Below are 21,073 nucleotides of genomic sequence, written 5' to 3' on the forward strand. Positions count from 1 at the left end.
AAACCTGGGACCCGTCAGCTAGGAGGACATGAGGCTCACTGTGAACGTGACCAAGACAAGAAGATAAAGCAAATCAATGCAGCATCACTCCACCAAATCCTGCCAGTATCTAATGGAGATCAGCACCAAATCAGTTAAGAGTGTCTCTCTTCACAGCTGGCAGGGAGCACGCAGAAGTTCCTGTGAGAGAAGGGTCTAGAAGTAAATACCATCAGCAAATGCAGATGCCAGATTCACAGCAGGCTGACAAGGAAAGATGAGGAGGACTAATCAGAGATGTACACGACTCTGTCATCCCTGATGCAATGGGGATGCCGAGGAAATAGAAGCCCAGGCATGGAAACACCACCTTCTGCTTCCACTGAGGCAGTGATCCAAGTGGTCTCATCCAGCATCCTGGCCTGTGTCAACAACAGTGTGGCCAGCAGGACCAGGGCAGTGACCATACGCTGTTTTCAAAAGGTGACAGAATGTTAACAGCTCCTATACCCAAACACCCAGCAAAGATGTATCAGCACGAGTATGCAGGTGGAAGGAGGTGATCCTGCCCCTCTACTCTGCTCTCGGGAGAACTCACCTGGAGCATTGTGTGCAGTTCTGGTGTCCTCAACATAAAAAGGACATGGAACTGCTGGAACAAGTCCAGAGGAGGGCCACGAGGATGATCAGGGGACTGGAGCACCTCCCGTATGAAGACAGGCTGAGGAAGTTGGGGCTGTTCAGCCTGGAGAAGAGAATCTGCGTGGATACTTCGTAGCAGCTTCCAGTGTCTGAAGGGGGCCTACAGAGATGCTGGGGAGGGACTCTTCATTAGGGACTGTAGTGATAGGACAAGTGGTGACGGGTTAAAACTTAAACAGGGTAAGTATAGATTGGATATAAGGAAGAAGTTCTTTACTGTTAGGGTGCTGAGGCACTGGAATCAGTTGCCCAAGGAAGTTGTGAATGCTCCATCCCTAGCGGTGTTCAAGGCCATGTTGGACAGAGCCTTGGGTGAGATGGTTCAGTGTGAGGTGTCCATGCCCATGGCAGGGGGTTGGAACTGGATGATCTTAAGGTCCTTTTCAACCCAAACTATTCTATGATTCTATACAAGTTTTTCCAGGTACAGAAATTAAAACCATGGACACAACCAGGAATAGGAGAGAATGAGGAGAAACTACTTCAGGCAAAGTACTGAAAAATAACTCAAGTGGAGCTACACATCCCAGACCAAGACGCCAGAGAAAACATCCCTGGGTTTGGGGGTTTTTAGAGGCAAATTTAAAAGGGTAACTTGCCAAAAAGATTAACAGACTAAGACTGTAAAAAAACAACCAGGGATTTTCTTTTCTCAGTACTAGAATCTTATTTTTCACCTTTGGGGACATTTGGAGTTTTTTTAGGGGGGATTTTCTTTTTTTAATACAAATCCTTAGAAAGCTGGGAAAGTCACTTCCCTTCGTCTTCCAGCCCTGTAAAATTATGCAGTTTCCATAGCTGTGGCCTACACACGGGTCCCATTGTTACAGCAGGTTTTCAGGAGCTGCAATTCAGGTTTTCAGGGGGTTTTCATTTGAAGCTACAGAACAGTCAAGATGAGTGAAAGAAGGCTGGAGATGATCAATGCAGCCAGCACAGAGGGAGGGAGGATAGATTTAAAGCACAGCTTTCCAGTAAAGAACACACAAAGTAGTCTGTCCGAAGTTTAACAGCAGATGAGCACCTCTGCACTTGCACTGCGCTTACCCATAACAAGAAAAAAGGGTTGCTACTGGTCAATACCTGTAGGCATGAAACAGCTAACTTAGTGCCTAAAAAATACCACCTTTTACTGCTCTCAATGGGAGTAGGGCAAGGCACCCAAAGCAGCTTGACAGCAGCTGCTCGACGCTTGTTCTGTATAGAAATCCACCCCAGTAAACAAGACTGAACCTATTTTTAACGGGAATACTGGTGTTTCCTTAGTCTCATGGATGGAAAAGAATTTTGCTGCAGTTACAGCTTGTTCTCAAAGTGAAGCACAACATCCCAGGACAAACAGGCACAACGTTTGCCAAGCACAAACAAGGACTGGTTGGATGGGGCTTGGAGCAACCTGCTCTAGTAGGAGGTGTCCCTGCCCATGGCAGAGGGTTGGAACTGGATGAGCTTTAAGGCCCCTTCCAAACCAAACCTATGCTTTACAATTCCACGATTCTATCATTTACAAGCACATGGCTTAAGGCAGTTGCAGGCAGAGCTACAGAGAATCTGAAATCAGTTCTCCAGTGAGACATGAGTTTGGGATGAAAGAAATAATAAAGCACTGAGGACAGCATGCTCAGTGTGCTAGACAAACTTCCAATAAGTTCACCACCACAGGCACAGGGATAACTCCTTTAATGTAATCCTGTTGTTTCAGCAGCTCTTACATGTCTTACCAAGGACACAGATTACAACGCTCCCAACGACTGCACTGCTTGGAGGCACAACACGCTGCAAAGTGTGATTCTGGTGGGTGCAAGGTTCTTTTGGAAATCAGAAAGCCTTCCAAACCATAAATTGTAAAGGTAACTTACCTAAATTATTTGTCAAAGAACAGAGCAGGCACAGGGCAAGGAGAATCAGTAACGAAATAAAACCTAACATTTATATTTCTATCTTCACCCAAGGATACGTAAGCATTAGGCTGAGGAAGTTGGGGCTGTTCAGCCTGGAGAAGAGAAGGCTGCGTGGAGACCTCAGAGCAGCCTTCCAGTACCTGAAGGGGGCCTATAGGGATGCTGGGGAGGGACTCTTCATCAGGGACTGTAGTGACAGGACAAGGGGTAATGGGTTAAAACTTAACCAGGGGAAGTTTAGATTGGATATAAGGAGGAAATTCTTTCCTGTTAGGGTGGTGAGGCACTGGAATGGGTTGCCCAGGGAGGTTGTGAGTGCTCCATCCCTGGCAGTGTTCAAGGCCAGATTGGATGAAGCCTTGTGTGACATGGTTTAGTGTGAGGTGTCCCTGCCCATGGCAGGTGGGTTGGAACTGGATGATCTTGAGGTCCTTTCCAACCCTAACTATTCTATGATTCTATGATTCTAAGACACAGAGCCTAACTCAGGGTCTTAAATAGGAATTTAGGGACAGCAAATAATAGACAACAACTCAGGAAAGGGCAAAGAAAGGGAGGTTTAAACAGGATATGAGGAAAAATTTCTTCCCTGAAGGCTGATCAGGCATTGGAAGTGGTGGAATCGCCACCCCTGGAAGTGTTCAAAACCGTGCAGATGCCCTTAGTGACATGTGCTAGTGGTGGCCTTGGCAGTGCTGGGATAAATGTTGGACTTGATGATCTTAAAGGGTTTTTCCAACCTGGTTGCTGCTATGTTTCTATGAAGAGAGTTGTTATAGAGCTATATATGATACAGTTGTCTAAATAGGCATAATTTTTTCTTCCTGTGTTTCATGATAGCATCACTTGTGTTAGCAGTTTCCTCCTCCCCACCCCAAGGCAGATGCACCAGCAGAAATAGAGAAAAATCTTTCCCCCAGCTTCTCCTCTGCTTCTCTGCCCCCTTTCATGCAGGTTTCCAGATGGGAAAGAGACAGAGGGTGGATTAAGACAGCAAAAAAGATGACAAGTGAGGTGGGGGAAGCACCACGGGCAGAAAAACCAGCAGCAGAAAACCACACACATCCTCCAGGACACAGAAACCAGGAGACAACCGACAAGAACTCGATTACAAAGGGGAAAAAGGGGGCAGTGGGGGAACAAGAGTGCAGACAGGAGAGTTCCAATACACAGCACAAGGCTCTCTCCTCCTAATTGCTTCTGTCATGTAGCCGTCAGAGCACAGCTCTCAATAGACAGTGGAGCTGGTGTAAAAGGAAAACCTCCAACATATCTGTTCTCTGCAAGAACATGATCAAACAGGAAACCCAGTTGGCCTGACAGAGCACAACACACATGCAGCCTCCACGTTCTGTCTGCTGTGACTTCCAACCACCACCATTACTCACATGAGCAAAGTGAGCAAGTCAAATAGTGTGTTTCTAAGGCAGTAGCGTTGGGATGTATGATTAATAGATTCTTAGATCACTGAAAAACCTCAGCGTGGCATCATTAAGATCCTATCATCCCTGAACTGCAATTTAAGACAGTATTTTTTGCTTTAATCTGCTGCTCTACTTAACCAATTTAATGTGCAGTAAAAAGCTAATTTGACAAAACTGAAAGCATTATTTCTCTCTGCCTCTGGCATGAAAGAGATTAAGACCACCAAAAACACAAAGATTTAAGATTCACAACATGCGAAGTGGCAGATAAACATTAGATGTGCTTTATAAACTCCACATTCTGTAGACTCAATACTGTGTCGAGGAGCTGTGGGTTTTAGTTACCACTGCAATTGCCTCCTCAGCAGCTAACCCAAGTTGTGCCTCCTACACAAGCCATGACTGCGGCATTTAAAGTCAAATCTCAACTATGGAGCATTGTGTGCAGTTCTGGTGTCCTCAACATAAAAAGGACATGGAACTGCTGGAACAAGTCCAGAGGAGGCCACGAGGATGATCAGGGACTGGAGCACCTCCCGTATGAAGACAGGCTGAGGAAGTTGGGGCTGTTCAGCCTGGAGAAGAGAAGGCTGCATGGAGACCTCATAGCAGCCTTCCAGTACCTGAAGGGGGCCTATAGGGACGCTGGGGGGGGATTCTTCATCAGGGACTGTAGTGACAGGACAAGGAGTAACGGGTTAAAACTGAAACAGGGGAAGTTTAGATTGGATATAAGGAAGAAGTTCTTTACTGTGAGGGTGGTGAGGCACTGGAACAGGCTGTCCAAGGAAGTTGTGAATGCTCCATCCCTGGCAGTGTTCAAGGCCAGGCTGGACAGAGCCTTGGGTGAGATGGTTTAGTGTGAGGTGTTTCTGCTCATGGCAGGGGGGTTGGAACTGGATGATCTTAAGGTCCTTTCCAACCCTAACTATTCTATGATTCTATGACATATCCTTTCATACAATGCTGACACACTCCACGGACACCAGGGAGATAGAACAAAGAGAGCAAATACAATTCTCCATTTGATTCTGGCTAAAACCAGGTTGGATAAGCACTGGTTGGACCCAAATGCATTTCAGGTTCAGGTCCCTGCTGTCTAAGACAAGGTAAGAAGCAGCTTACAATCCTACCCAAAATGTATTAAGGTTTGATTCAAACTATTTAGATTATCCACACAATACCCAAGGCACTGACGGGACATTGCTGTGTCAGAATGTTTGGAGGTCCATACAGAGTGGGTTGAAGTGAGAAGCTAACACACATTACAGGAAACATGTCTACTAGTCAGCCCAAACAGTCCTGGGGTAAGACTGGAGCTGATGCTCCAAGAATCATCTCCTGTCAGCCCAGGGCTGAGGCTGTGGCATGATAGCGCTATTTGTATGTGCAATGAACGCTTCTGTCTTCAGGGCTGTCAAATCCATTTTCCTCACAAATAATGAACCAGCCAATCTAAAGGGCAGCAGCAGGAAAGGAATCCTGAGGGAATGCTGCCCACAAACATGCTCAGATCTTTCTTTGCTAAAAACCACTAAGTTCCTTACTAACCTAGACTTAGGTTATACTGATAAGTATTTAGGTACTACAGCGTGTTAAAGCTCTAATAAAAGCTGCTCAGCAGAAAAAGACCTGGGGGTGCTGAACAACGGCTGCTGAATACGAGCTTGAGCCCAGATGGCCAATAAAGCCAACAGCATCCTGGCCTGTATCAGCACCAGTGCAGCAGCAGGACAGGGCAGTGACTGTCCCCCTATACCGGGCACTGCTGAGGCTGCATCTCAAATCCTGTGTTCAGTTCTGGGCCCTTCACTACGAGAGAGACACTGAGGTGCTGGAGTGGGCCTGGGGAAGGGCAACAGAGCTGGGGAAGGGCAACAGAGCTGGTGAAGGGCCAGGATGGACAGAGCCTTGGGTGACATGGTCTAGTGCAAGGTGTGCTCATGGCAGGGGGTTGGAACCGGATGATCTTAAGGTCCCTTCCAACCCAAACCATTCTGTGATTAGCTACAGCTGAACTGACAGCTGTTTCACAGTCTCAACCTCAGTAACATGAAGATAGTGTTTTTTAATTACACTGTGATGTAGCTTTCAATGTATTAACTATGAAGTGTCAGGCACTCCCAGCACATAATATCTTTTATCTCCCATGCAGAATACATATACAATGCTTATTGAAAATTCAAATTGATCAATATATTGAAACAACCGTTCATCATGATCCCTTTCTTGCCTCTCCAAATTGCTGGTGAATGTATCCTAAAAATCACCCTCAAAACAATCATTAGAATTCAAGCATGAATAAGAAAATGGCTTAAAGCTCGAATGAAAAACTTTATCCAGTTTTCCAACATCAAATGTTAAAGGAATTCTGGCACAAAATTCTCCAGCTACTGCACAAGGGTGTTGCTATCTCAGGGACTTCTGACCACAGAGATCCTTGCTAATCTGCATCAAGAGATCACGTTAAAGCACTGGAGTGTGTGCTTGTTCCAGTGGCAGCTCTGGTACAGCTCAGATTTGTCATTCTGCAACCTAAGCATTTGTGACAGTACAAAGGAATTTCAGACAGCTTATGCTAACATGTCATGGAACTGCAGTACAAGTAATTCCTACTTTGACTGCTGCAGCCCCGCAGAACAAGAAATGCCCAAGTTCTTAATAACAGGATGCTGAAAGCATAGAGCAAACCATAGGAAGAATTCTTTTACAACCTAAATGACAGGATGTTAACGTTGGTGCCACATGAACACCATTTAAAGTTGATTTATCTCCTTTTTCCCAGTTCCTGACTTACAGAGCAGTGACAAAAGTCACAAGGCCAGAAGGACACCTTTGGAGTGTGGCTCCATTTCTGTAGTTAAGAAAATCCACAAGAATCCTCTAGAAGAATGTGGGGTAAACAGGGCAACTCTGACCTCCAGAAAGGCAGAGCACTAACTTTTCATACCTGGATTAGGTCTGTTAGTGACTTAAAGCATTCCCCAGTAACTCAGCAAGGCTGGAATCAGTGAATCAGGGAATGGTTTGTGTTGGAAGGGACCTTAAAGCTCACCCAGTTCCAAGTCCCCGTCATGGGCAGGGACCCCTTCCACTAGAGCAGCTTGCTCCAAGCCCCTGTGTCCAACCTGGCCTTGAACACTGCCAGGGACGGGGCAGCCACAGCTTCTCTGGGCACCCTGTGCCAGCGCCTCAGCACCCACACAGGGAGTGTGATCCAATTTCTTCCTTAGATCTAATCTAAATCTACCCTCTGAGTCTAAAACCATTGCCTCTGTTCCATCACTACAAGGCCTAGGAAGAAGTCTCTTCCTGCCTTTCTTTTCAGCCCTGAGCTGTACGACTCAGAGCAGAATGAAGCCCTCATAATCCAAAGGAAAACAGTGAGCGACCCGCTACACCACTGAGACACGCACAAGTCCAAGAAGCCAGATGGGATCCATGCAAGGGTGTTGAGGGAGCTGGTGGAAGTGTTCATGGAGCTACTTCCCATCACTTACCAGCAGTCCTGGTGAACCAGGGAGGCCCCAGTTGACTGGAGGTGAGCAAAGGTGAAGAAGGAGGAAGAAGGATCTGTGGAGCCTGACCTCAGCACAGGGAAGCTGATGGAGCTGATCATCTTGAGTGCCATCACGTGGCATTTGTAAGACAACACCCTTCAAAGATGGGTACATCATCCAAATGAAACAATCAATTGTAACATGAACTAAATGAACACCCACCCTAATGCTTTCAAGTAGCATGAAATATTAAAGATAACTCACATGGCCTCATACAATAGCCACAACTATTTATGTGTAAGGACAAAACCCTCTCATTCAAGAAATATGGATAAATACTGACATTTAGGACCAAAGACTCCAAAGAAATTTAGGTGTGACTGGGGTTTTTGGGAAACAATGCCATGAGATGGACAGCGCGAATGGGGAGTGTGGAATTGCCAAGTATCTTACAGGCAAGCAAGATTACTTTCACGTTAGCCAACTTGACAGCAGCAGCTTATTCCTTATTGTTTTCTATTCTTATTTCCCTTCATACTTACAAGCGTGCCAGAGTTACTCGAACAGCAAACACAGCAAGTCTCAAGATCATGAAATTGGTTTAAATATGTGAACCACACATATAAAACATGCACTAATTTGTAATCCAGACTTGCTTCCAGAACCCGCATGTGCTCATGATCATGTACAAGATCAGTCTACCACAACTCACAAGTGTCTTGAAGCTTCACAGCTCAGCATTTCATTTGCAGTCAGTGTAGGAATTCAAAATGTCACTGAAGTATGGGCAAAGTGCTCAGATTATGAACCACAAAGTGAAATAAATACCAACAGCCCCAGCAATTACATACTGTGAATATTTTAATGTAGTTCTGATTAATATCTCCTGCTTTTAACAAAATTCAGGAACAACCACCCCATTTAAGCTACAAATGTCAAGTATGTCCCATGATTCACATAACCTAAAACGAAATTTTCCCACATTTCTTTCTAAAACAGGGAATACTGTAGGCTTGGAGAGCTCTCCTTGTCCTAGTGCTGCTCACAGCTCTGACTGCTGCTTCCCTCCTTCCAGCTTCTGCAGTCTTCAGAAATCTGAGTTAGGGTGGACAAATCAAGACAAGTCCTTGCTTCAAAACACACTTGAGGTGGTTTTGACCATACAAGAGAACAGGGAGGTCAGAAAACACAAAGGTACCAGGATTTCCTCAGCAGACCACGTATGACCTCAATCAGTCATCAGACCAGCTATAGAGAAAACGTACTAACTGACATAATATTAACTGAAATGTGACAATCTGCAGAAATCCTGCATTAGTGCCACTTAAGGAGACTGAGAAAAATAATAGGTCTATATCCCCAAAGGCAACAAGACTCTTGTTCAGTTTCTATAATCTTCTACAGCTATAACTGGTTATAGAATCTCAGACTGGTCTGGGTTGGAAAGGACCTGAAAGCTCATCCAGTTCCAACCCCCTGCCACAGGCAGGGACACCTTCCACTGGAGCAGGTTGCTCCAAGCCCCTGTGTCCAACCTGGCCTTGAGCACTGCCAGGGATGGGGCAGCCACAGCTTCTCTGGGCACCCTCTGCCAGCGCCTCAGCACCCTCACAGGGAAGAGCTTCTGCCTAAGAGCTCATCTCAGTGTCCCCTCTGGCAGGTTAAAGCCATTCCATTTTACCCTGTACCTATAAAAAGTCCACCTCCAGGTTCCTTGTAGGTGCCCTTTTAGGGACTTGAAGGCTGCTCTAAAGTCTCCCCTTCTACTACAGCAAGAACTCTACCCAACTCACCCAAATGACACAGATCTGTTTCCTGACTAAAATATTCTACAGTTCGGATCCAAATTTAGGGATTATATATTTCCTTTAAAGATATAAACCAGGTGAGGAATTTGAAGGAAGGGATTACTTAGTCTGGTACTTCAAAACAGATGAGCCTTCTGATTGAAGGCAACTCTCCCTCCCCTCCTTAGTACTCACACTTTGCCCACCAAGAATTAGGGGATGCACAACTTGCTTTCCTTAGAAAAGGATTCGATGCTAAAGGAAGAATTAACTCCACAGTGCATTTCAGCTATTCTCAAAGCTGTGATGCTCTGCCCACCACAGATTTTCACTGCAGGAGGATACCTTCAAGTGGAAGTTTAAGTTAGAAAAGCCAAACTAGCATTTTCTGACCCGTATTACTCACACTGCTGTTATAGTTAGCACAGTGCTGCATTCTGTGCGGGTTTCCTGCTGGCATCGCTACGGATACAGAGACTATCAGTGTACAAAGCAATGTAACTTATTCTTTTCCTTACATCATTTTTCCTCCTTTCCAAAGGGACAGTTGCATTTTTCACCAAAGCCAAGTGTTTGTTACCAAAAGCAACATCAAAAATACTAATTCCTTGTGCCAGCATCAGCATTCCGTGATTTTTATGTCTCTTGATGCCTGGATTTAGTAAAGCTCTAACTCTTGTTCTTTTCCTTTAAAAAGCAGAAAAGTAACTGGTGGAAGTTTCACACCACATACAGATGCTTATACACACATAATCTTCCAGGTAGCTTTGGTTTGGCTTCTCTTCAAGCCTTATGAACAGGAAAGCTCTGAACTGAAGCCCACATTTCACCACCATCACCAGACAGCCTATTCATCAACTGCTTCCATCCATCTAAGACTAAAACCCAAATTAACCCAACATCAACCCACCCCCAAATGATGCAAAGGTTCATTGCTTAACCACCATCATCATTTAGGGTCAGATCTGTTTGGGATTTAGCTATAGGGACAGATGCACAAGGCTCAGGCGGGTAACAAATACATCCTGTGCTCAGGAATGTTTAAGGTATCAAAGAAGGATTAATTATTCACCACCATAAATCGACTCCAACTCAAATTTAGATGTAAAGTGATTTGCAGGAGTCAGCATATATTAAGGGCAGAGGAGTACAACCTGAATTGTTCTGCTTAAAACACAATACGGATACAATATGGATCAGACTCCCAGGAATATTACAACTGGCAAAGCAACAGGAAAAGACTTCCAGAAACGGGAGAAAATTAAAATATACTGAGTATTATCCTATTAAAAACCCTGCCATTCCTTTAAGATATTGCTCTTGTACAGATCAGCTAGAATCAAGGAAGAATTCCATGATTACAGCTGCCCCAATTCCTTTGGGCCTTAATACCCACCACATTTTTGCCAAGCTTTTATAGCCCTATCCTGAAAGTTCAGCTGAGTAGACTGATCCTCAAAGAGAGGAATGACAACACAACCACCTGCTTACAGTACATACAAAAATAACCTGGAATGCCCAACTTGGAGCCCTGTTGACATCCATGACTTTGTAAGTGCCCTTTATTCTTTCCACATTCTAAATACTATTTTACTAAAATAAGACATGACCTTTTATTTAATGGGACTCTTAATTTAAAGACTGCACCTTCCACAATACAGCTGAGAGCTGGGTTACAATATACATTCCATGGATTTCAGTGGTACCTAGAACAGCAATTCATAACTTCTGCCGGGCTATCAGGCTCCCTGCTGCTACAAAGCATTGTATCTCAGTTAATGCATTCATTTATGGGTGCAGTTAGAGGCTCTTATTGCCTTCTCCTGTCTTCTTCAACCTCCTTATGAGGGAGGCACTGTTCAAGCTGCATGTGTCCAGAATCTTACCCAGGGAAATCAAGTTGCCTGCTTTACTTATTACCACAGGAAAGACTGGAACTGAGTCATAGCTACCCGAAACAACAGAAGTCACATCACTCCTGATAGTACCTACTTCACAGCAGCATGCCTGGGCAGTACAGAACATGAGAAAAAGAATAAACCATTATTTCTGCCACTTCCTGCTGCTACAAATGGATTTAATGCAATTCAAGCACATGAAAACACAGTATTTTTCCCAAAATTTCCATAGTTTCAAAAGAAATTAGCATTTAAAGAGTTAGGATGCATTAGGAAGACTTATGCAACTCAAGGTCCCAAAGAAGTAAAATAATAAGCAAATGAAGTTCTCTACAAGCATCTACACATAATGTAGATATTAATTCTTGATGGGTAAAGTGTGAATATTAAGGTGTCGTAGGAGAGTCGGGCCAACTTGAAAGGATTTATTCTGGTTGTTCACATATAAATATCTATATGTAATAACACATACACACATAACACTTTACAAATGTATAATATATAAATCAAAGCTATAGAAATTATAGTTTATAAATTATTTATGTGATAAGGTTGAGGAAGTTGGGGCTGTTCAGCCTGGAGAAGAGAAGGCTGCGTGGAAACCTCAGAGCAGCCTTCCAGTACTTGAAGGGGGCCTATAGGGATGCTGGGGAGGGACTCTTCATCAGGGACTGTAGTGACAGGACAAGGGGTAATGGGTTAAAACTTAAATAGGGGAAGTTTAGATTGGATATAAGGAGGAAATTCTTTCCTGTTAGGGTGGTGAGACACTGGAATGGGTTGCCCAGGGAGGTTGTGGGTGCTCCATCCCTGGCAGTGTTCAAGGCCAGGCTGGATGAAGCCTTGGGTGGGATGATTTAGTTTGAGTTGTCCCTGCCCATGGCAGGGGGGTTGGAACTGGATGATCTTAAGGTCCTTTCCAACCCTAACTATTCTGTGATTCTATGATACTATTACATATGTAACAATAGGCACATGAGAAGGAAAGATGTTACAGCAGAGGCTTCTAATAACGTATCACACGATTTCCACCAGCTACATCAGGATAACCAACCCTGCAGACATGACATGAGATTCCCAGTAAGATAATACCACCACGGAAATTCCAGGTTTTAGTGAATCCAAAGTGAACAAGAACCATTGAGGCTATTGAGAGAACAGGAAAAGTGCGGGGATTGTGAACAGGGGGTGCCAAACATAAGGGAGACAAGTAATTTGTCACTTCTTACAACGCTGGTAAGGGTTAAACTAGAATATCGGGTCCTGTTGTGAGCACAGCACAGTATTTATAAGCCCTGAATTTCCTGAGAAGTGAGATTCCTGCATCTCAGGCCCTGCTTATTAAAACACATTTCAGGAAGCACACTCAAGCCTGCTTCTCCTCAGAGGAAGCTCTTCATGAATGTCTGCCAGGAAATAACCCACATCTTCCTTTTACACACAAACCAACCTCAGCAGCCCCTGGGTGGTCACTTGTGCTCCTGCTGCCTATCAAACTGGGCAATATTCTTCCACAGTGTTCACTCATCGGTACATGTGTATCCACCGATATTCTTTTTCTTACAAGGACACCCATTACAACCTGGTCTACAGCCACAACTCGAGATGCTACCCCAATAAACACTACCACAAAGGATAACAGGAAGCCTAACAGGTAAAAATTGACCTTTCCAAGCCTTGAAAAGGTTATGGTCTGGTTTCAGTGTTGGTCTCTTTGATGCTCTCAGAAGATTCTCTTCAAGTTCTCTTTTTACAAGCGGGAAGGTAACACACCTGCCAAGGTGCAAGGCTGACGTGGAATTGATTCATGAAGTGTTTTAAGTCTGGACATGCTATAGAGTTCAGAAGTCTACCACCTAGCAGCGAGGAGCACATTATCATCAATTACTGTATATAAAACTCATCTTGGTGAGCAATCCAGAACATCCTGCTGCTTTTAGATACTTTCCTAGGCCTGTGTTATAAAGTCCTGTGCATCTCCTGCAGCAAACAACAAGCAGTAGAGATCTTAACCCACTAACCAAAGCACAGGATCAAAGGATGATTCTATACGACCAGTGAATAAGTGTTCTCACTGAAACAGAGCCACAGCAAAAGCTTCACTGCAGATACAGCCCTGCACTCCCAAAAGCTCTGGGTCTATTTTTAGAGAAGTGATAAACACAGGAGTGGGATGGAACAGAACATCCACAGGGAGACAGAGTTAGCTTTGCTTTTCAGACCAATAAAATGGGTTGCATCCACCTTCATTATGGCTATAAATACAAGCCTACCACCATAACAGTTAAAGAAACATGCCTAGGCATGCCTGACTTGAAAGATGAGATTTACTCTGATTTGAACATGTCGGCCTGGTTGCACAAACCTGAACAGGTTTGTGTCTGCAGGGCTGTGGTGAAGGAAAGAATGAGTTGCCCCAAGACAAGAAGAATGGGTTCTGCAAAAAGGTCTCCGTGTTTCCAAGCTGAAACAATGCCGCAACGTAAAAGCTGATGCCCTGACAACGGGGAAAAGCTTCATGGGTATTTAACCAAGTCAATGATTCAGAAATCTGCAAGTTAAACAGCTTGGAAAGTAGCAGCAGCATCACAAGGCTACTCCTGGCACGAGCAGAATGTGCTAACACAGATCCACCCGAGGCATATTACAAAGGGGTACTATTTACTGAGTCAAACTTGGTTTTCTGCTTTCTATTTCCCTATTCATATTTACCAGAAGGGCTGGAACCCAAAACAAATAACTTGTTTTGGTGTACAGAAGACCTTTGGCACCTCCAGAGCTAAGATTAAAACCCTCCTTCATTCTACATCTCTGTAACAGATTCCAACACAACCCAGACAGGCTGAGGTTTCATTAAACTCCACTGAGGGATGAGCCAGTATCACAAGCACCAGAACTGACTTCCTTAGCTCACTTAGTTCTGTGTAAAAGACAACAGTTGCTCAGGGGACGGGCTGAGAAACAGCAGCTTTGCTGAGCAAAGGCCAGGCCAGAGTTCAGAAAGGCCTTAGCACCACATGGCACAGTTTGTGTTCGTTCAGCACACTGAAGCTCAGCGCTTTCAGAGCCTGGCAATCCTGCCAGCACAGATGGAGCACAGAGCCCTTTGCAGCAAGACCCCAGCAGAGAGAAGAGAAGCATGTTCTGCATGTGCCACTGGTGAACTCACACTTGTGAGCCCAATCTGCTAGGAAGAAGTTGAACTTTACCATAACCTTGGTGCAAAAGCAAATCCTCCTCCAACACCCAGAAGTCCACCATAATAAAGCAGATAAGCTCAGAGGAATTCCCCTTTCAGAAGCCAGGAGGAGCTGTAAGCACAGAGGTGTCAGTGGCCAGAAGCAACACGTTCATCGCCGGGACACTTGAGAGTGGCTTTCTCAATAGTTTTAAGTGCAAAGTGAAACCGTTTGAGAGAGATTTTGGAGCAAGAAAGGAAAATGTATCAAAACAAGATTAAACACACAACATTCGAAACATACAGAAAACATGAAATGATCGTGTTTCATTAGGGAAAAGTTTCCTACTGTAAGAGATAAAAGGAACATTAATTTATGGATTTGCCATCCTTTTAAGAGTGCCATGCTGGATACAAGCTTGCTCAAATACTAGCGCAATTTCAACTGAAATAAAGCCATGAAGTTGGAAAGCAGCTGATGTCCCCTGCAAACATCTTTTGGAAGCTGCTCTGTGGGTGGAAGTGTTGGTACCACCTACTGCCAACAGCAGGTTGGCATCTCAAACCACACCATAAATACCCACACAATTACATGTGCTCTTACCTACAGAAACCCTGCACCAACTCAATGCATAAGGACTGGCCTGAGGAATAAATCGGAATTATAAAGCTAAAGAGACTGCTGCTCATAATCCCTCCCTATGGATACACCTTCTACGTTCACTAAGAAATAACCACAGAATTGTTTAGGTTGGAAAAGACCTGTAAGATAATTGAGTCCCACTGTTAACCCGGCACTACCAAGTCCACCACTAAACCATGGCCTTAAGTGTCACATCTACACATCTTTGAAATGCCTCCAGGGATGGTGACTCCGTCACTGCCCCGGGCAGCCTGTTCCAATGCCTGAGCACCCTTTGGGGCAGGAATTGTTCCTCAGCTCCATCTAAACCTGCCCTGGTGCAGCTTGAGGCCGTTTCCTCTTGTCCCATCCCTTGTTCCCTGGGAGCAGAACCCAGCCCCTCCTGGCTCCATCCTCCTGTCAGGCACTTGTAGGGAGCAATAAGGTCCCCCCTGAGCCTTCTCTTCTCCAGCCTAAACACCCAGGTCCCTCAGCCGTTCCCCATCCCACTTGTGCTCCAGGCCCTGCACCAGCTCTGTTGCCCTTCTCTGGCCCCACTCCAGCACCTCAATGTCTCTCTTGTAGTGAGGGGCCCAGAGCTGAACACAGGATTCAAGGTGAAGCCTCACCAGTGTCCAGTACAGGAGGATGATCACTGCCCTGGACCTGCTGCCGCAGTGGTGCTGATACACACAGATCCAGCCTGTCCAAATCCCTCTGCAGAACCTTCCTACCCTCAAGAAGATCAACTCCCCAACCCAACTTGGTGTCATAAGTATGCACACAATCCCCTCATCCAGATCACTGATGAAGACATTAGAACTGACCCAATACTTTGCCATGTAGAACACCATTTGTGACCAGGTAATGAAAGTAACTACCATTAGCAAGTAGACTTTATGAGCTGAAGCAGTTGAGTGTCATCTACACATCCTGTGTTTGTGGATGATGCTGGCAGAATCATTTAGTCACATCTGCCACAGTCACCACGCTTTCCTCTTTCACGTGTATTTACCCGGGGGGTTAAATGCATAACTGCAAAGTATTTTCAGGTCTATTCAAATCACAGAGATCTGCTCTGAGTGTAGTGTTACAAGAACAAAAAAGGCACGTCTGCGCAGGGACCTCAAACTGAAACCTCTGATCCTAAGTTCTGTGACTCCATCCAATATAAACACTAAAAACAGCGTAAGGTGAATAGGTAAAGCCAGAACGACTGTGGCAGACTGAACAGGAAACATCCATCCTGCAAGAGAAGGTGCAGTGAACAGAAAGTGCATTTTTGGTACCAAACAAGGCGGTGGTTCTGTGGAACAAAGTAAGTGATCATGTAATGAAAAGACTATCACAGAATCATAGAACAGTTAGGGTTGGAAAGGACCTTAAGATCATCCAGTTCCAACCCCCTTGCCATGGGCAGGGACACCTCACACTAAACCAACCCACCCAAGGCTCTGTCCAACCTGGCCTTGAACACTGCCAGGGATGGAGCATTCACAGCTTCTCTGGGCAACCCACTCCAGTGCCTCACCACCCTCACAGTAAAGAACTTCTTCCTTATACCCTATCTAAACTTCCCCTGTTTTAAGTTTTAACCCGTTACCCCTTCTCCTGTCACTACAGTCCCTGATGAAGAGTCCCTCCCCAGCATCCCTATAGGCCCCCTTCAGGTACTGGAAGCTGCTCTGAGGTCCCCACGCAGCCTTCTCTTCTCCAGGCTGAACAGCCCCAGCTTTCTCAGCCTGTCTTCATACAGGAGGTGCTCCAGTCCCCTGATCATCCTTGTGGCCTCCTCTGGACTTGTTCCAGCAGTTCCATGTCCTTTTTATGTTGAGGACACCAGAACTGCACACAATGCTCCAGGTGAGGTCTCATGACAGCATGAGCTTATATATTTGCAATATGAACATAAGGCTTCCAGTAACAGCTTAGAAGCAAGATGATAAGCAAGAGATTCACCACATTGTTCTGCCATTTCCACTGGAACCATCATTCCAGTATTTGCATATATAATAGGAAATTTGAAAAGTAAATAGCACTAATCTCCTCCTTCCACCAAATCCCCAGCCAGAAAACACACACACTTCAACGTAAACCTGACAAGTCAGAAGTATTCACAATTTACATGCACCAGCTTTTGCTGTTTCTTACTTGCCACTATTATTCCCCAGCCTGGATGCTCACAAGGCTGGGTTTCCAGCAAGTCTTATCTAGGAAGGTACTGCAAAGTATTTACCTAACAAACTAATACATACTTTGTTGCCATGATTTTACCAGGATATGACTCACTTCTGCCTGTTCCAAGCCATGTATCCCAAAGAACAAAATGCTTCAGGTCACACCACATACAACATGTGCTTTTTACCCAGGACATCACAATAGTCAGATCTGTTCCTTCAGAAAGGTCAATCAAAATGAAAGGAAGTGTAAAAACCATCCTCAAATCAGAGATCTGATTTGTCGACTTTTATATACAATAAACTAAACAGAGATCCCACTTGGAGCACTGTGTGCAGATCTGGCGTCCTCAACATAAGGACAGGGAACTGTTGGAGCAAGTCCTGAGAAGGCCATGACGATGACCAGGGAGTGGAGCACCTCCTATATGGAGACAGGTTGAGAAAGTTGGGGCTGTTCAGCCTGGAGAAGAGAAGGCTGCATGGAGACCTCAGAGCAGCTTCCAGTATCTGAAGGGGGCCTATAGGGATGCTGGGGAGGGACTCTTTGTCAGGGACTGTAGTGACAGGACAAGGGGTGATGGGTTCCAACTGAAACAGGGGAAGTTCAGGTTGGATATAAGGAAGAAGTTCTCTACTGTGAGGGTGCTGAGGCACTGGCACAGGGTGCCCAGAGAATTGGTGAATGCTCCATCCCTGGCAGTGTTCAAGGCCAGGCTGGACAGAGCCTTGGGTGCCATGGTCTAGTGTGACGTGTCCCTGCCCATGGCAGGGGGTTGGAACTGGATGGTCTTACGGTTCTTCCTAACCCAAACCAGTCTACGATTCTAGAAATAAGGGGAGCCCTGGTTTGTGTCCCCCTCCTGTTTTCTGTTTCCCATGCTACCGGTCTTCCATGTTCAGAAAATACCTTTGAAATTCCTGTGTTTCCATGACTCAATTCAGAATTTACAGGATACTAAAGGCTACCATTTTAGTCTTGATAAAAATTGGTGCTTTTTTGTTCACTTTGAAGTGTTTTGGTCATTTCCCATTTGAAGTGATAACACTGAAATCTACTATTTTTTAACTACTCCACTGATTCCTCAGAGTGGCGAAAGTACACGGAGTATCTTGGGAAAAAAGAAATACAAACAAACATCATCCAATACCGGAAAAGGAGAAATGAGAAAGGAGAAGCAATTAGTCACCATAAACATGAAATGTGAAGTTGATGAAAAGCTGACTAAGATCCAGAGCACTCCTGAAGTAAGAAGCAAAAAAGCTACTTAAGAATAAAGACATCTTCCCCTGCAAACAGAGATAGTCAGGAGACACCAAGTGACCCTCTGCTATTTCGTTTATGTGAAAACAAGGAGAGATCCTGGAGAGGCAATACTCTGAAGCTGAGATGCAAGGTAACAGCCTGAAATCTCACTAGTGGCCTTGTCCACATAAAACGCAGAACAGCCACATCTCCTTTGTTTCGAAGTGATACGGTTCTATATCTAGATGCAAAAGCACTCCTGAAGTAGTACAAAATGAATGTTATTACCTGCCAAAGCTTAAGCAACAGTAACACAATATAGGCTCCCAAACCACCAACAAGAAAGGCTGTAGGGAAACTCACACCTACAAACCAGAAAAGGTGGGGAGGAGGGGGGGAGATCCAAAGTGGTTTATGCACACTGAAATGAAAGAATATTCCAAACATCCATGTATGTCAGCAGCAATAAAAGCAGAAGTCAGAAATACCAAGTATAGTGAAGTAGGAAACTAAAGTTTGCAAACATAACCATTCACCCTGAGGAAGGGGGTCACAAGGAATCAAAACCACAACACAAGCAGATTCCTGTAATACTGTGGTTACCCGACTTCTCTACTCCTGCTAATAGCTGAACTACTTAAGGTCAGGCAAAGCATCCCTACAGCAAAGATATTGCTTAAGACAAATCTTTATGTACTGCAGAAAACGGAACACGAGGATAGAAAATAACTGACAGATCACTCCAAAGCCACCACATCAGTCTGGCCAGACAATTTCCAGCCAAGCAGTTTAATAGGTCAGAAAACACCTTACAAATTCCCCCCATACACAGCAAGTTCCTTCCTGCACAGGTCTACCCATGTCTGTACCCTTCAGGCTGAACAGAAGTGCCATGAACCATAGAATGGTTTGGGTTGCAAGGGACCTTAAAGCTCATCCACTTCCAACCCCCTGCCACGGACAGGGACACTTTCCACTAGAGCAGGGTGCTCCAAGCCCCGTTCAACCTGGCCTTGAACACTGCCAGGGATGGGGCAGCCACAGCTTCTCTGGGCACTCTGTGCCAGCACCTTAGCACCCTCAAAGAGAAGATCTTCTTCTCCATATGTAATCTCAGTCTCCCCTCTTTCAGTTTAAAGCCATTCCCCTTTACCCTATCCCTACCTGCTCTTATGAAAAGTCCCCATCAGTGAATGGGCAGTCAGAGCCAGACCACCTCTGGGAAGCTCAAGAAGAAAAACAAAAGAAATTCTTGTTCAACACCCACTGTTTAAAAATGAGGCTTCTCAACAATAATTACAAGAGAAAAACAAGCAAAATGCCTCAACTACAGCCATTCTACCCAGAATAAAACCCTGTGTTAAAGTAAGATCCTAGCTCTTCCACATACCTTAAGTTGCCTTTCCAGCTCTCAGCAGCAGGCGCTCAACACAGGGTGAAACATGAAATCTGAAATGAAACATTTAGACTTGATTAGGGCATTTTCCTGACCAAAGTAGTCAAATACGCATCAGACTTACAAGCAAATAACTGATATCCTTAATATGCAGACCAGATAACCTCCCAAAGCAATGAGCTGCACCACGTAACCTTCTTTACAAGGGAAGATGATTTAGCTGGAAGTCCTTAGGGCTAAAACCAACAAATGCAGATGAGCAGAATAAAAACCCATGAATGAAGCCACAAGCTTACTGTGAACTCAAGCAGATACCCCACAAACCCTGCAAGTCCCATCACAGTAAACCAACAATTCCACAGGCTATATGGGTTTGGGATTTTGGAGAAGGGGATGGGTTAACGGATGACTCTGAAGTGGACCTTTAATATAGTTCACATACATTTAATGGCAAGAACAATTCAGCGAGTGCTGAAAACCCTGATGCATGATTCAAAACATGAGCAGCATCCAGGGCTAGAATTAGAAAGCGCTTCCCTGGAGGAAAACAAAAGGCATGTGGGAGGAACGAGTGAAAAGCATTTATTTCCTCCGGGTACGTGCATCAGAGGACAGCCAAGCCAGTTTTTAGCTGAAGTAACAAATATAGACAGATGTAGCTCCGCACACACACAGAGCACACTATCCAGAAAGAGTTGTGGGGCTGTTCTTAAAGGAACCGATGAACCTGAAAGAACTCCAGTGCTAAGTTACCTACAGAGGCAGGTTGGCTACTTCACTGGCTAGATTTGCTTTTGCCTCTCTAACAGATACATACCACAGGGACAAAGGCAGTACGAGCAGAAAGCTCAAGCTTACGTGTTAAGCACTCAGAAATCAATGTTTAAGAACTGCTTCTGAACCTTCATTCACTTCGGCTACTTCAGGTTTTCCCACAAAGGCCATCTACAGATTTCCACACGGGAATGTGATGAGATAAGTACACGGAAAAGTTTAAATAAACCATGGAGACCGTTTTAAAGGCTGTCAGAAACTGAAAAACATTTGTAGATGAAAGTCACAGAAAGAAGCCAGACACTCACCTGAAACACCCATCCACACCACAGGGGAAACTACCATTGAGAACCTGAAGTGCCTTTTTGGTGGCACACAAGAGGCCTGGCACTGCCTCGGAATACTGATGCTGAAGTTAACATGTTATCTGTTGAGTCAGCCAACTGCCCCATTACATCTATCAGAGTGAGGGGCCAACAACAGCCCTCC

At 44.9% G+C, this 21,073-nt stretch overlaps 1 protein-coding gene across 2 annotated transcripts in view; it reads right to left on the bottom strand.

Annotated features, from left to right (window-relative positions):
* Positions 1-21,073, bottom strand: part of PTK2 (protein tyrosine kinase 2) — a 202,758-nt gene that overhangs the window by 167,122 nt on the left and 14,563 nt on the right. For both annotated transcript variants that reach the window (XM_065669026.1, XM_065669025.1), the window contains exon 2: positions 19,805-19,863. The gene's annotated coding sequence lies outside the window, so the exon portion shown is untranslated. The remainder of the gene's footprint in view (positions 1-19,804; positions 19,864-21,073) is intronic.

This window comes from Lathamus discolor, chromosome 2 (genome assembly GCF_037157495.1).
Source record: "Lathamus discolor isolate bLatDis1 chromosome 2, bLatDis1.hap1, whole genome shotgun sequence".
In the NCBI taxonomy this organism is placed as follows: Eukaryota; Metazoa; Chordata; class Aves; order Psittaciformes; family Psittacidae; genus Lathamus; species Lathamus discolor.